The sequence below is a fragment of the Triticum aestivum genome, chromosome 1B (genome assembly GCF_018294505.1).
Source record: "Triticum aestivum cultivar Chinese Spring chromosome 1B, IWGSC CS RefSeq v2.1, whole genome shotgun sequence".
Classification (NCBI taxonomy): Eukaryota; Viridiplantae; Streptophyta; class Magnoliopsida; order Poales; family Poaceae; genus Triticum; species Triticum aestivum.
In genome coordinates, this window is record NC_057795.1 from 642,590,316 (window position 1) to 642,607,675 (window position 17,360).

Here is a 17,360-nt window from a genome sequence, read left to right on the forward strand (position 1 = left end):
TTTTGGAAGAGTGGGTTAACGGTGAAAAAACAATAGTATGACCGGACAGCGGTGCGACTTGAGCCATGCAGCGACGGAGTCATGGTGCAAGCTGGGTGGGTCGTTCGACCGGGGTGAAGAATAACCTGGGTTACTAATAGACGTTATATATATATATATATATATATATATATATATATATATATATATATATATATATAGGACTGTGCTAACGACTAGTCGTTAGCGACAGATCCGCACGACTCCCCTCGATCGCTCCCGCTTTTCCCGTTCTCCCCCCGATTGACGGGATCCATATTTTCCACCCCGCACGCGATCTTTTGGCGATCCCACCACTGCTCCCGCTTTCTTTTTATTTTCTGGCATGGTAGAAAAAATGTGATAAAAATATTGTAGGAGGTGGGACTCGAACTCACTACCTCTTGATCCTTCATCACTTGTCATATCCACCTCGTCTAGTTTTGACTTGTGATTACAAAAAAGATCGATAAATATTTATACTGGTACACACGCGACTAGAAAAACAAGCCATTTTCCTTTCTTTATTTTTACCATTTTTTCTTCCCTTTTGTACACAGTAATTCGTGCATCATAGACATGATAACTCATGCACTGCTGTAAAATTTTGACCCTAGGTAAAAAATTGTTGTAATACACCCCGATAGCTTATATGTAAAAGAGTGTGGTAATTATACGTCACGAACCTGATAACTCATTCAAAAACATCATGGTAACTATTGATCCGAAGAAAAAAAATGTTGTTGGAACACATCCCGATAACTTATCTGTAAAAAGAGCATGATAATTTATACGCTATGAATCAGATAACTCACGCACAAACACTGTGGTAATGTTTTGGACCACAGGGATTTTTTTTGTAACACACGCCAATAACTCTCTATAAAGAGCATGGTAATATATACGACACGAACCTGATAACTCACTCACAAACACCGCGGTAACTTTGGGCGTAGAGAAATAAATTGTTTTTTTGTGGGAAAAAGGTTATCTCCACCGTGCCAAAGTTATCTCCTCCCTTGCACAGACCTTCTCTTTTTTAAACTTGGAGCAAATGGTTTTGTGCGATGTGTGAGTTACCATGCTATTCACACAATAGTTCGTCAACTCCCCTTCCCCCTTCGGTCGCCAAAGTTATCAGGGCGGGGGTACATAAGTTATCAGGTCTGCAATATGTGAGTTACCATGCTATTCATAGAAAAGTTATCGGGGGATATTTGATCAACTCCCCTCGGCCGCTGAAAATACCAAGACCTTCGTGCATAAATTATCAGCTATGCGATGTGTGAGTTACCATGCTATTCATACAAAAAAGTTATCGAGTGTATGTTTACATTAGGTTTTTTTGGATCAGAAAAGCTACTACGATATTTGTACATAAGCTATCAGGTTTGTGGTGTGTATAATTATCGGTTTCATAACAGAGAATTTACCAAGGAATGACAAACGAGAAAAAGACCGTTGTTCAAATTCTATAGGATGAAACATTTATTTCTCTAGAAAAACTTCATCAATACAACAAAAAGAGACAAGTGTAGTACAAAACACGTTGCATCGGTCCTTTTAAAAACTTGGAGCAAATGGTTGTCTCCTCGTTAAAGGCGTTGTGGTCTTTCTTTCTCGCTCTCATTTACTAAGGTAGAAATACCAGTTAATCTGGATTTGAAAACTTGTAGCAAATGGTTTTGTATGGTGAATAAGAACAAAAAATGATACAAGGCACGAGAGGAAAAAAACAGAGATATGCTTGTCAGTGCAGTAGAAAGATAAGGTCAAATTGTTAAACTTGATGTACAGAACAACAATAGCAAAGTAGCTCAGTTGGTCAGCGAGATGCTCCTATAGCTACAGCGACCAGAGTTCGAATCCTGGCAACGCAATCGGCATTTATTTTTCTCCACCGCAGGAAAGAGAACGTCGCTCGCGGGAACAAACACAGCCGTGCGATCAGGATCTGACGATGCTCGGGTCGTGCGGATCTGTTGCAACCTGCCAGTCGGCAGGAAAATAGCTTTTCCCATATATATATATATATATATATATATATATATATATATATATATATATATATATATATATATATATATATATATATATATATATATATATTCCTGCAATGTCACCTCCTTTTTGAGCTCCTTTTTTGTATATTTCTCGTGCTTTTCTAAGTCTATTTTCTCTCTCTCAATGGTTAGCTTCTCTTTCACGCTCTCCCGACCGAGCTCCATCCTCTCCCTTTGCACATCTATGAGGAGTTTGTACCTCTCCTCCTTCACCTCCTTGACGAAAATAGTCTGTCCATGTGGTAGCCATTTTGCTTGGCACGTCATCATGCGTGATCTTATCATTCTCCCACTAGTTTCCCCTCACCTGCTGGTTTCTCTTTGGCACAATGGACTTTATGTATGCCCATTCACGTTGGTCTTCTTTGTTATCCAATGCAATAGATTGATTGGAGCTACTGCCATCATTTTTCATCTTCTTGGTGCCATTGTGGAGCATCCCAATGATGGTTTGCCACTTTGGTTTTTTATTCAATTCCAACCAACAGTGGGACAAAGTGAATGGCTTCTTCTCGGTTTGTTGGTACAAACTCACCGCCAAAGTTGCATGGCTTTGGCTCGAACTTCACTTTGGTTCCAGCCAACCACTTGCTTGCAGAAACCAACCAACTTGCTAATGTTCTCTTTGGATGGCGGACTATCTATGTTGGAGAGAGCTCTCATTGCGGTCGCTATTGATAAGGTGCGTCTCCACGTAGTGCTTTTGCTCATGGTAATATTTGTGTTTTTTTGCCAATATTTGATGACCTTTTGCTCGGTTTCACATATTGGATCCATGTTTGTGGCCAACCAAGATTCGACAATAATACATCTTTAAAGGTCGTGAATGGCAGTCTTCTAGGCTTGGCTACCTTTTTCTTTTTAGTGCCTGATGTCTACCCGACTTAAAAAAAAGGAGGAATTGGTATCCCCCAAGTCAAAATGCATAAGCTTTTGACCAACATTTGTCATGTTTATCACCTGCAATACGCATCACAATTAAAATAACGTCCCAAGATTGATCAATGGTATGTGCAACAAATTAAGAAAACAATGTAAATTGCATATGGAAGCAAGCAATGCAAATTGCATATGGGGCAAAAAATGTACCGGTTCTAGTTACGGCATATTGTAGAATAGTAGGTGGGCATACCCGGCACGGGTATTGTCGAATAGTAGGGACTTGGGTTGTGCTAGCGGGTTCTTCCTTACCACAACCACGACGTATGGATCGGTGGCGGTCGGTAGATCGAACAAACCCATGTACATGTACTCATCATCGGCCATCTCTCCACCACCCCCCTTCGCAACTGCCTTCTCCTCCGCCACTTCCTGCTCGTGCTAATTTCAGCAACGCTCCCTTTGGTTGACGCTCTCTGCCTTGCAACTGACGACCATGGTCGTGACCCCATGGACTCCGCCGAGGCACCATCCATGCCGACGGTGGATGCCATGGTACTTGACGAGGACATCTATGATGGTGGACGAGGGAGACAAAGTGGGTGTGAGAGCAATGGCGGAGGAGGGCGATGGCTCGAACAAGGGGAATGGAGGACGGATGCGGGAGGGGTGCGAATCGATTTGATGGATTTGGTCATTTTGAATCGGACTTGGGATGGCTCCGGCCTATCAGATCCGACGTGGCAGACACGTTCGGGCGTCCCATATCCAGCCCACATATGAGTTTTGTGTCGGTCAACCCAAATGTATATGACTGATTTGAGGTGTTCAGTTGGGTGGCAAAACATGACTGGGACATCCGCCCGGACGTATAGGGAGGGTTCGAGGGGTCTAGTTGTTGATGCTCTTAGGGTAGCGGTGGGGTGTGACGCATTTTTTGTTATAATAAGAGGGTGGTGTGCAACTGAACATTTTGAAGGGACTGCAGGTTCCTCCTTCTCCTCCTCCTCCTATATATCTCCTGCTGCAAGTGGTCATGACAGGGTACATATAGAGCTGAATCTGGTAGGATTTGGGATGCTAATTACCATGTGTTTGGCTTGGGTGGATGATGATGCTGCTCGGCTTTCTCGTCAACTCAAGCCTTTGCCCGATTGCTATACTTGCCATGCATGATGCAATCTGTGCGAGTTCTTACTGATATATCTTTTTTTAGACAATCACACGAAACTTTATTCAATCGTCACCATGTTTACAGGGACGGAGGGAAGGTTCACTGGTAGAAAAAGAGGCTTCCGTCCAGCCCCATTAGTCGCGAAACTATAGGAACCGCGACTAATGAAGTCTTTAGTCGCGGTTCGGCAGACGAACCGCGACCAAAGGCTTGGGCCAGGGCGCTCGGTGGCCAGCTGGTGCACGTGAGGGGCTTTAGCCGCGGTTGGCCAGGCCAACCGCGACTAAAGGTGCCCAAAGGCCTTTAGTCGCGGTTGGCCTGGCCAACCGCGACTAAATCTCCTCCCCTATATATACCAGTTCAGCGCACTCACTTAGCCATTTGGTGCCACTTCTCTTCACAAGGGGGTGTAGGTTTGCTTTTGGTTCCTCTTATGCACACAAGGTGTTTGATGAAATGCCCAACAGCGTGAAACAAACATGATATGAAGTGTTGGAGCCACACTTGAGGTTCCTCCTCGATCGCGGTTAGCAACTTGAACCTTTCATGCATGTGTGTCATTGATAAAATATGCATGTGTGTTGTTCATTGTTTAATTTCTATTGTTTATAGCTAGTTACTTTAACAAATGCATGATGGTTAATTATATATTTTATATTATAATAATGCAGATGAATCGGCAATGGATGTACGGTAACCGACTCTCCCGCGAGTTCACTACGGGTTTGAAAGATTCCCTCGTAGTGGCTAATGCGAACAAGCAGAAGGGTTTTGTTATCTGTCCATGTGTTGACTGTAAGAATCAGAAGGGTTACTCTTCCTCAAGAGAAGTTCACCTGCACCTGCTTCGGCACGGTTTCATGCCAAGCTATAATTGTTGGACCAAGCATGGAGAAAGAGGGGTTATAATGGAAGAAGATGAAGAAGGGGATGATTTCATCGATGAAAGCTATCTTGCTCATTTCGGTGATACTTTCATGGAGGATGCTGAAGGTGAAGGGGAAGGTGAAGGGGCAGGTGAAGGGGAAGGTGAAGGGGAAGGTGAAGGTGAAGGTGAAGAAGAGGCACGTGATGAGACCGTTGATGATCTTGGTCGGACCATTGCTGATGCACGGAGACGCTGCGAAACTGAAAAGGAGAGGGAGAATTTGGATCGCATGTTAGAGGATCACAGAAAGTCGTTGTACCCTGGATGCGATGATGGTCTGAAAAAGCTGGGTTGCACACTGGATTTGCTGAAATGGAAGGCACAGGGAGGTGTAGCTGACTCGGCATTTCAAAACTTGCTGAAAATGTTGAAGAATATGTTTCCAAAGAATAACGAGTTGCCCGCCAGTACGTACGAAGCAAAGAAGGTTGTCTGCCCTCTAGGTTTAGAGGTTCTGAAGATACATGCATGCATCAACGACTGCATCCTCTACCGCGGTGAATACGAGAATTTGAATGAATGCCCGGTATGCACTACATTGCGTTATAAGATCAGAGGCGATGACCCTGGTGACGATGTTGAGGGCGGGAAACCCAGGAAGAGGGTTCCCGCCAAGGTGATGTGGTATGCTCCTATAATACCACGGTTGAAACGTCTGTTCAGGAACAAAGAGCATGCCAAGTTGTTGCGATGGCACAAAGAGGACCGTAAGTCGGACGGGGAGGTGAGACACACCGCAGATGGAACGCAATGGAGAAAGATCGACAGAGAGTTCAAAGATTTTGCAGCTGACGCAAGGAACATAAGATTTGGTCTAAGTACAGATGGCATGAATCCTTTTGGCGAGCAGAGCTCTAGCCATAGCACCTGGCCCGTGACTCTATGCATCTACAACCTTCCTCCTTGGTTGTGCATGAAGCGGAAGTTCATTATGATGCCAGTGCTCATCCAAGGTCCGAAGCAACCCGGCAACGACATCGATGTGTACCTAAGGCCATTAGTTGATGAACTTTTACAGCTGTGGGGCAGACCTGGTGTCCGTGTGTGGGATGAGCACAAAAAAGAGGAATTTAACCTACAAGCGTTGCTTTTCGTAACCATCAACGATTGGCCTGCTCTTAGTAACCTTTCGGGACTGTCAAATAAGGGATACAATGCATGCACGCACTGCTTACATGAGACTGAAAGTGTACATTTGCCAAATTGTAAGAAGAACGTGTACCTTGGGCATCGTCGATTTCTTCCGAAAATTCATCCAGTAAGAAAGAAAGGCAAGCATTACAACGGCAAGGCAGATCACCGGCCGAAGCCTGCGGAACGCACTGGTGCTGAGGTATTTGATATGGTCAAGGATTTGAAAGTCATCTTTGGAAAGGGTCCTGGCGGACAATCAGTTCCGAAGGGAGCTAACGGGCACGCAGCCATGTGGAAGAAGAAATCTATATTCTGGGAGCTAGAATATTGGAAAGTCCTAGAAGTCCGCTCTGCAATCGACGTGATGCACGTTACGAAGAATATTTGCGTGAACCTCCTAAGCTTCTTGGGCGTGTATGGGAAGACAAATGATACAAAGGAAGCACGGCAGGACCAGCAACGTTTGAAAGACCCTGATGACCGGCATCCGGAATGGTTTCAAGGTCGTGCCAGCTACGCTCTAACCAAAGAAGAGAAGGTCATCTTTTTTGAATGCCTGAGCAGTATGAAGGTCCCGTCTGGATTCTCGTCCAATATAAAGGGAATAATAAACATGGCGGAGAAAAAGTTCCAAAACCTGAAGTCTCACGACTGCCACGTGATTATGACGCAATTGCTTCCGATTGCTTTGAGGGGGCTCCTGCCGAAAAATGTTCGAGTAGCCATTGTGAAGCTATGTGCATTCCTCAATGCAATCTCTCAGAAGGTAATCAATCCAGAAGATCTACCACGGTTACAGAACGATGTGATCCAATGTTTTGTCAGTTTCGAGTTGGTGTTCCCGCCATCCTTCTTCAATATTATGACGCACCTCTTGGTTCACCTAGTCGAAGAGATTTTCATTCTCGGTCCTGTATTTCTACACAATATGTTCCCCTTCGAGAGGTTCATGGGAGTATTAAAGAAATATGTTCGTAACCGTGCTAGGCCAGAAGGAAGCATCGCCAAGGGCTATGGAAATGAGGAGGTAATTGAGTTTTGTGTTGACTTTGTTCCTGACCTTAAGCCGATTAGTCTTCCTCGATCGCGGCACGAGGGGAGACTAAGTGGAAAAGGCACGATCGGAAGGAAATCAACGACATGTATGGACGGCCATTTTCTGACTGAAGCACACCACACTGTACTGACCAATTCCAGCTTGGTGGCTCCGTACTTTGAGAAACACAAGAATATTTTACGCTCGGACAACCCGGGGAAGCCTGAATCCTGGATTAGGAAGGCCCACATGGAGACTTTCGGCAGTTGGTTGAGAAAACATTTAATGAATGACAATGATGTTGTAGATCAGCTGTACATGTTGGCCAAGACACCATCTTCGACTATAACGACTTTCCAAGGGTACGAGATAAATGGGAATACATTTTACACGATCGCCCAAGATAAAAAGAGCACCAACCAAAACAGTGGTGTCCGCTTTGATGCAGCAACCGAGAATGGGCAAAAGGTCACATATTATGGTTACATAGAGGAGATATGGGAACTTGACTATGGACCCTCCTTTAAGGTCCCTTTGTTCCGGTGCAAATGGTTCAAGCTAACAGGAGGTGGGGTAAAGGTGGACCAGCAATACGGAATGAAAATGGTGGATTTCAACAATCTTGGTTACCTTGACGAACCATTCGTCCTAGCGAAAGATGTCGCTCAGGTTTTCTATGTGAAGGACATGAGTAGCAAACTGAGGAAACGGAAAGATAAGAAAACGATCAGTACATCATGCGATGATCCAAAGCGCCACATTGTTCTTTCAGGGAAAAGAAACATCGTGGGAGTGGAGGACAAGACAGACATGTCAGAAGATTATAATATGTTTGCTGAAATTCCGCCCTTCAAAGTGAACACCGACCCAAGCATTAAGTTAAATGATGAGGATGCTCCATGGATACGGCACAATCGTAAGCAAGCAGGGACACAAGGGAAGAAATGATGTGTAATAATTTATTGTACCAAACTTTGTTGAATGGATCATGTGAATTATATTACCCGTGATGTGTTTGGTGTCCATTTTCGAATGATTCGAGATACCACTGATGATACATGAAATTTGGAGTGATTTAGTCATACTCCTGCCTAGGCGTATAAAATTTTGAATTGAATTAGTTTTATTTTTCTGAATTTTTTGATATATTATTTGTGTTTTTAACATATTGAATTGAATTAGTTTTATTTTTCTGAATTTTTTGATATATTATTTGTGTTTTTAACATATTGAATTGAATTAGTTTTATTTTTCTGAATTTTTTGATATATTATTTGTATTTTTAACATTTTGAATTGAATTAGTTTTATTTTTCTGAATTTTTTGATATATTATTTGTGTTTTTAACATATTGAAAAAGAAAAAGTATTTTAAGAATACCTTTAGTCGCGGTTGGCCTGCCCAACCGCGACTAAAGGTCGTTGCGCGCGGGAACAAAAACCCGCCGAAAAAGCCCTTTAGTCGCGGGTCGCCTCACCAACCGCGACTAAAGGTTACCCTTTAGTCGCGGGTCGCCACTCCAACCGCGACTAAAGGTACCCTTTAGTCGCGGGTCGCCTCCCCAACCGCGACTAAAGGGGGGGCTATAAATACGAGGGCCCCGAACCCCTTCTCGTCTTCTCCGAATCAACACCGCCGCCGTCGCCCTCGCCCTCGACGCCGCCCGCCCTCGCCCTCGCCCTCGACGCCGCCCGCCGCCGCCCGCCGCCCCCTCTCGCCCACGTACGGCGCCCGCCGGCCTCCCTCGCCCACTGCGCCGCCTCTCGCCCGCCCTCAACGCCGCCGGCCGGCCTCGCTGCCCTCAACGCCGCCGGCCGGCCTCGCCGCCCTCAACGCCGCCCCCAATCCACCTCGGGCCGCCGGCCTCGCCGCCCTCAACGCTGCTCTACAGAGAGCGATGATCGAGAGAGAGAGAGAGAGAGAGAGAGAGAGAGAGAGAATTTTTTTGTTCTTTTTAATTTTAACTAGTTAATTAGTTTAACAAAAACGGTAAAATAACTTAAAACTTGATAATTAACAAAAAAACCGTAAAATTTGATAATTAACAAAAAAAACGTATATACGGAGAGGGGGCGGCGAGGGGGGCGGCGATGCGCGCGGTTATAAATGTGTGTTGTCCTTGCCTCCCTCTCCGTGACGCCGTCGTCTGCCGCCCCGTCTCGCGCTCTAACCGCGACACCCTCTCCCACCCCTTCCTCGCCCCCTCCTTTTGCCACCGCCCTTTCGCCACCGCCACCGCCACCGCCCCCCTTCTTCACTTAATTAATTTGTTTTTACTACATGTTTTCAGGACTGACATAATGGCGGACGATAGAGCTGACCCGATTATGGACAACAATGATCCGGACGGTGAAGCACATATGTTCGGCATCATAAACGGCGATATTCTATATGTGCCGACCGGACAAGAAGAAGATGATATCTCTTCTTATCTGAACCTTGACGGTGAAGATGAAGGGCGCCGTCAGCAAGATGATGCCGAACAAACGTCGATAAACGACGATCTTCAAATGGAAGTAGCAACCACCTCCGGCGCCGAGGTATATATATATACATTGAGCCTCTGGTGATACAAACTAACTGATTTGAATAAATATGTGTGGACTAACGCGCGCGACTCTCTTTCTTATTTTAGCCCTCGGCCGGAACGTCGAAACAATCGAGTACGTCGTCAAAGCGTGGCGCAACCAAGACGATGAAACAAGGAGAAACATGCACCATCGAGGTTGTCGACAGTGCAACCGGCAGGCCGCTGGAGCCCCGCAAGAACGCCACCAAGTTTGTCAACCAATGCGGAGCCATTGTTAGAGACAACGTCTCGATCACCGTCCAGGAGTGGAATAAGCCAAAGAAGGCACGAATTGCTGGTTTCACTTTTGTCGATAAGAGAACAAAAAAGATTGCTTCAAAAAGCTTATGGAACATTTCGTTCTACCTCCGGAATACAACAAATTCGATGAGGAGGGTAACAAGATTGAGGAAAACAAGGAGAGGAGGAGGCTAGTCAAACAGTTCGCTCTTCATAAGATGGCCGACGCATTCCGGAAATTCAAGCAAAATCTAGCCCATGACTTTGTCAAGCAGAACAAGACTCCGGATTTCAAAGGACAATATGAGAAACTGAAACATGATTGGCCAGAATTTGTGAAGCAAAAGAAATCGGAGCAGTTCATTCAAATATCGAAAAAAATAAGGAAAATGCGGCTAAGAAGGAGTACAATCATATTATGGGGCCAGGAGGGTATCGCCTTTGGGAGCCTAGGTGGGAGAAGATGGAGAACGAGCTGAGGGCGCGAGGAATCCGTCCAGGTACGGAGGGATGGGACCCAAGGGCCAAAAGCTGGTGGTACGGGCATGGGGGAATGCTGAACCCGGAGACAGGGGACTGTGTTTACCGGGGCAAAATAATTAAACCCACCCAAGCCCTTATTGACGCAATGAGGGATGCTCAAGAGGGGAAGATCAAGTTCAACAGAGAGAACGACGCGCTGACAAAAGCCCTCGGGAATCCTGAACACGGAGGACGTGTACGAGGCATGGGGCACATTCCGTGGAAAATAGGGTTCCCCCAGAACGATGACCCGTACGGTTACAGAAGCCGGAAGAGAAAGATGGATCGGGAAGTAGATGTTGTGGCGCGGTTGGCATCGGAAATGGATGTGGTGAAGAAAACCGTGAGTGTACTAGTAGCCGAACGAGATGCAGCTCGGGCGCAGCATGAAGATCATCCAGCGGATCTCAGAAGCCAGCAGCGGAGAAGCAGTGTGGCTTCCACGGAGGCCCCACCGGCTGGTGCAGATGCACCGACGATCGAAATTACTGCACCGGAGCCTCTGGTGGTCGAAATTACTGCATCGGAGCCTCCTCGCTACCCCGTGGACAATATAAAGGAGATGAAAGAATGTCATCTGTATTATCCTATCGGGAACATGTCCGTGAAGGTAGCCATCGGCAGTGCTTTACCATGTTTACCTGGAGCACTCCACCACAACACCCCCATTCAAGATGGCTATGCTCGTGTCACGGTGGAGGACATAGTCCAAGGGTTTGAGGACCTGGAGATTGACATTGCTACACCCGAAGGGGAGAAAAGACTTGGAGATGTCAAGCGCCATTTCATTCTATGGCAAAAGAAGTTTATCAAGTTTCCAGGCGAGGCGCCAAGGACAACAAGTCCAACCCCCTACGGTGGTGGTGGTTCACCTACACCTCCGTCACGTCAGCCGACGCCCCCCAGTCCACAACGTCCGGCGAGTGATCAGACGCCGCCCCCCAGTCCTCGTCCGGCGGGTGATCAGACGCCGCCCCCCAATCCACCTCCGGCAAAGAAGCAGAAGCAGTCCTGGATTATTAACCCGGACCCTTATGTACCTAAGACCACAAAGGTACCAGAGCCATCATTGAAGCCTCTCCCCACAAGGCCTTGGGAATGTAGTGCCGAGGAAACTGCCGCGGCCGCGGCTGCTGATCATGAGAAATGGAAGGCGGACTGCAAGAAGAAAAGAGAGCCCGAGCCCAAGCCAGTATTTTCTGATGAGCAAAAGAAGTGGGCTAAGCCATTTTTGAGCACACCGTCCCAAGCCACGAAGAATCTGCCTGACGACTATGCACATGAACTTCGTAGGCAGGCACTCATGTTGAAGGAGAAGAAAGAGCGGGCGGAGAACCAGGAGAACAAAGCCTTGGAGGAGGCCGAGAAAACGGAATTAGAAAGTAAAAAAAGCGGGAAACGAGTTGCCCAGCTCGGGGAACAAAGTAAACAATCGATTGCCCCGCTTATAGTGAAAGCCGCCGGTCCGGATGACCCCGATATCATAGCAGCTGCGGCAGCACATGGATTGACTGTAACGAGTGCCAGAGAACAAGCGGCCAACTTAGGTATTACTCTTCGTGAACTGTTAGGCCTTGATGAGGCGCCAGTGAAGGAGGTAGTAATTACATATGTGAAGAATGGGCCTCTCGTCGAGCCTGCGCAGGAACAGGATCTACCTCCACAAATGAAAGGTCTGCTGAAATGGTACAAGGGTTACATAAAAAATAAAAACGCCAAAGAATATATTTATACGGAAGTTAGATATGAGCATCACTTCAAACATTACTATGTACAAATTCATCTGAGTGAATTGTTCCAGCTTTTCAATCTGCGCGAGCTCGACAAATCTATCATCAGTTGCTACGTTCTGTAAGTGATTTATTTCTACCCCATCTCGTTCATATTGCCTGCACTATATATATGTCCTAACTATATTGTTGTGTCCGCTATTATACATGCAGAATGAAGATTAAGGAATGCAGAGTAAGGAACATCCATAATGTTGGGTTCATTGACCCACACATCGTTAATGGATATGTGTTGGAGCATCACCCCGCCGACATGGAGGCAGACCTGTGGCAGTTTCTTACAAAGCAGGAACTCAAAAGTGATATTCTATTTCCTTACCATTTTGGGTGAGTGTTTCTGTCTTGAGCACATTCTCTTTTGTTTACTCCATGCATGGTATGTGGCCGGCTAATCGATGAGTTATGCATGACGTACTGTGCATGTATCGTGTCCGCAGGTTCCACTGGATTCTGCTAGTAATTAAAGTTGACACCTCAGAATGTCTCGTCCACGACTCTCTGAATAAGGATCCAAAGCTTTGGGTCGACATGAGAAGAATGCTGCAGAAGTAATTATTTTCATTCATTTGCGCTCTATATCGATCGGCCTATTTCGTTCATTTCCTAATATCAAGTAACTAATAACTCTCTTGTTCATTTAATTTTCTTTGCCTCGTAGGGTTTGGAGACGGTTCGTAGATACAATGGTCGGTGAATTCAAAAAAGAGCTAGAATTCAAAAGGGCAAAGGCTAAGAATGGTGAGGATATTCAGCCAGCGGGGACCAATCTATGTGCATACTATGTCTGTGAGATGATCCGGAGATACACCTCTGAGCGGGTTCCAAGTGATACCAATGCTCAGAGGAATAACCTCCGGATGATGCTTAGTCCAGAAGCTCGCTTCCGACCACTTCAAGAGGAACTAGCTGGATGGTTCAGGAGGGAAGTCCTCCATCCTAAAGGAGAACACCATTACGAGGACGTAGAACTTTATATGCATTAAATTATGTATGGAAACTTGTTCAAAATTATATATGGTCATGCGATGATATTGAATATATATTGTATATTCCTCTTGAATTCTTTTTGGTTCTAATTTCAAATTTGTTTGAAATTGTACATTCATATGCATGTATGTAGTACCGTAGAATATGTGAAACTCCTTCAAAATTAAAATAAAGCACAAAAGAAATAAAACAATACAAATTAAACAGAAAACAGGTTTAAGGGGGGGGGGGCTAAAACCCTAAACCTGCGGCGGCCTTTAGTCGCGGTTGGCCAGAAGAACCGCGACTAAAGTTCCTCCGCCCCGACGGCCACCTGGCGCCCACGTGGACGGGCCTTTAGTCGCGGTTCTTAAGCAACCGCGACTAAAGGGTGGGGCCTTTAGTCGCGCCCGTTCGGTCGCGGTTGCGCAACCGCGACTAATGGCAGTTGCGAACCGCGACCAAAGGCCCTTTTTCCACCAGTGGTTCCCCGGATGACCCGGCCATACATAGCGTCCCGGTCCCAAGCGTTAAGCATGCTTCGCTAGATTGTGAGCCTCGAAGTTCAAGCTCCTACTTTCATGGACTATATTACATGAAATAAAATCACTAATGCCTAATTTAACCTCGTGGATGATAGCCCCATAGCTTGATCTGCTTCCCTCCTTGATTTCATGCACCACATTAATTCTTGCAATCTGAAGCTATATGGACGCGCTGGTTGTTCAGATCCAAAGAGAGGGCAAGCCCTTCCCTTACAGCCATGGCTTCCAAGGTAGCAGGATCGTTTACAGAGGGGAGCACTACCATCGATGCCCCCTGGAAGCTTCCATCACTGCTCTGGCTGATAGCCGCTACAGCCCCATATCCACCCCGACGGCTAACGGCAGCATCGACATTAACCTTAGCATAACTCTCCGGTGGTGAGAACCAAACATGACCCTTGGCGGAACAATTGTTGTACCTGACAACGGAATTGTGGCATGTGTCCGAGTCTCTGTCAAGTAAGAGTTAATGAACCCGTTGATTGCATGCGGGCTTTGGAAGATGCCCTCGTGGAGAGCTTTCCACCGGGCACTCCATATTGCCCAAAGTGAAACCATTAACCGCAAGAACTCATCCATATTCAGTGCGTCGCTCAAACTAAAGATCCAGCTCCTGGCATTCTCCTCCTGATTAGTACTGACCTGCTCAAGAACAAGATCTGACGATAGGGCCCATGTACACCGGGACATAGGGCAGCTCAAAAGGGCATGGCGCCAACTGTCATGCGCTCCACATAAAATGAAAGCAAGCATTGTGGCCATATTTCTATGATGAAGAAGCTCTTGTGATGGCATTGAGTGTTGTGCTAAGCGCCACAAGAATATCTTCAGCTTGTTAGGTACCTGTAGTTGCCAAATCTCATTCCAACCCTCTTGTCTTGCCGACGTATGAGATGTACTCTCCCTCTCTTCCAGCCATGCCTCCCTTTCCATCTTGATCCTGACGATCATTCGGTATGCCGAGCGTACTGAGAATGTACCTCGCTTCTCCTCGTTCCAAGCCCAGAAATCCCGTATTCTTCTGTTGCACAGCGGTACTCTGAGTATTGCTTCCGCATCAAAAGGTGTAAAGGCAGTCTACACAACATCTTCTCTCCATCTGGCATTGCTGCTATCAATGAGTTCGACCACTCGGAGAGGTGGATCCGGGATCAAAGAGGTAATCGGACGCTTGACACCTTCCCGTGGGATCCAGTTCTTCTCCCATATCATTGTTGTTTCGCCATCACCAATTCTTCTAATGATACCTTGAGCTAGGATGTCACGACCATCTAGAATGGCTTGCCAAATTTGAGAAGGATGTGAACCCAACTCCGCTGCAAGTATATCTGAACCTGGAAAGTAAGCCGCTTTCAAAATTTGATCACTTAGAGAGTCAGGGTCATTGAGCACTCTCCACGCCTGTCGAGCAAGTAATGCCAGATTAAAAATCTCGATATCACGGAAGCCCAAACCACCCACATGCTTTGGCCGGATCATAACATCCCATGCAACCCAGCATGATTTTCTTTTACCTCTTTTACTACCCCACCAAAACTGGCGTATGATGGAGGTGATTTTGTCACAAAGTCCTCGAGGTAATCTGAAGCATGACATGGAATAACTGGAATGGCAACTGACTTGATTAAAACTTCCTTACCACCAACTGACAGCAGTTTCTCCATCCAGCCCTTGACTTTATCCCAAACTCTGTCCACAAGATACTTGAAGGTCCCGTTTTTGGAATGACCCACATCTGTGGGCATCCCCAAGTACATGTCTGTCAATGACTCATTTGGACCTGCAGGATGTTTTTCATGATGTCCCTCAAAGGCTGGCTACATCCCTTGCTGAAGAAGATTGAAGATTTATCATGGTTTATCCTCTTGCCCGAAGCGTGCAATAAGATCCCAGTAGGTTTGACACTGCATTTGCTCCCTCCACACTAGACTTGAATAGCAACAGGCTATCATCTGCAAATAGAAGGTGATTAATGGGTGGCACTGTAGGAGCCACCTTCATACCAACCAACACTGATGACTGAGAACTAGATTTCAGGAGGTACGAAAGGCCCTCTGCTGCAATCAAGAAAAGGTAGGGGGAGATTGGGTCTCCCTGCCTGATACCCCTAGTAGGCTTAAAACTGTCAAGCTTCCCTCCATTGAACAAAACTGAAAAGGAAACTGAAGACACCATGCTCATTACAATATCAATCCATTGCTGCTCAAAACCCAACTTACACATGATGGCTTGCAGGTAGGACCACTCCAATCTGTCATACGCTTTCATCATATCCAATTTCAGTGCACAGTAGTTGTTGCTCTTAGACTTGGTTCTCTTCATGAAGTGTACGCACTTATATGCACAAATGATGTCATCCGTGATTAACCTTCCAGGAACAAAAGCAGATTGCTCCCTTGAAATAATATCTGGTAGGATTAACTTCAATCTGTTAGCCACCACCTTGGAGGCAATCTTGTATAACACATTACATAAATTGATAGGCCTAAACTAAGACAACAGAGAGGGGTTAGTAACTTTTGGAATAAGAACCAAAATTGTATCATTGATGCTCTCAGGGCTTTCTTCTCCCCTCACAATCCTGAGAACAACTCTAGTAACTTCCTCTCCACATATGTCAAAATCCTGACTGATATATCTTGTTGACAGAGTTTTGGAAAACGTCAGTTTGCCTAACAAGATTAAAAGTGAGGCAACAAAAGACAAAATCGCTGTTGCTGGTCACTCGCGTGGCAGACCACACCTTGTGCAATCTAGGATCCTTGATCTTCGATTTTGCTTGATCCTTCGTCCAAATTGTAGGCCGCTCATTCCACCTCTCATTCATGATCCCATCTCTGACAGCCATCTTGTAGATCTGTGGCTCGAGCTCTTGATGACGCAGTATAGATACATCACAATTTTTTTACTGAGAAAAAATTTGAAGTGCAAAAAGCGAAGTAAAAAAAAAGAAATGGAACGCCCTTGCCGGGGTTCGAACCCGGGTCACCCGCGTGACAGGCGGGAATACTTACCACTATACTACAACGACTTTGATGGCGCGTTTATTAATTAGCGCCATTTATTTAATCAGGTTACATTGTTAAAACTCAAAGTGTATAAACTCACGTCCGTATTGGAGCTCGATCGAGCAGGAAACCGAACCGCCGCCGTTTCCGGCGAAAACTTCCTTAGCGCTCACGCAAGATGGCCATGTCCAACTCCCCTTCTCGTCGGCACCTCCCACCACAGCCTTCACCATCTCCGTCCACGGCGATCCATGACGCCATACGCACGACGCTCCCTGCTGCTACTCCTGCAAGTATGTCTCCGTCCGTACTCTCCGACCCGTCTCGATCGGTTCTTGTGCTTTAGGCGAAAAATCTTCGATCTCGTCGTGCGCCCAGTTGTTCCTTCCGAGGGTTCAAAAGACCAGCTCTTGAAATCAAAGATCTCCGCCAAATTGTTGAAGCAGATTTCACACACAAAAAAAATACTATTTGAAGCAGATCTAGTT

The 17,360-nt window shown here is 46.0% G+C and overlaps 1 non-coding gene across 1 annotated transcript; it reads right to left on the reverse strand.

The window, feature by feature from the left end:
* Positions 1–16,823: 16,823 nt before the first annotated feature.
* Positions 16,824–16,895, reverse strand: TRNAD-GUC (transfer RNA aspartic acid (anticodon GUC)). Its single transcript has one exon. It is a non-coding gene; the product is annotated as a tRNA-Asp (tRNA).
* Positions 16,896–17,360: the final 465 nt, after the last annotated feature.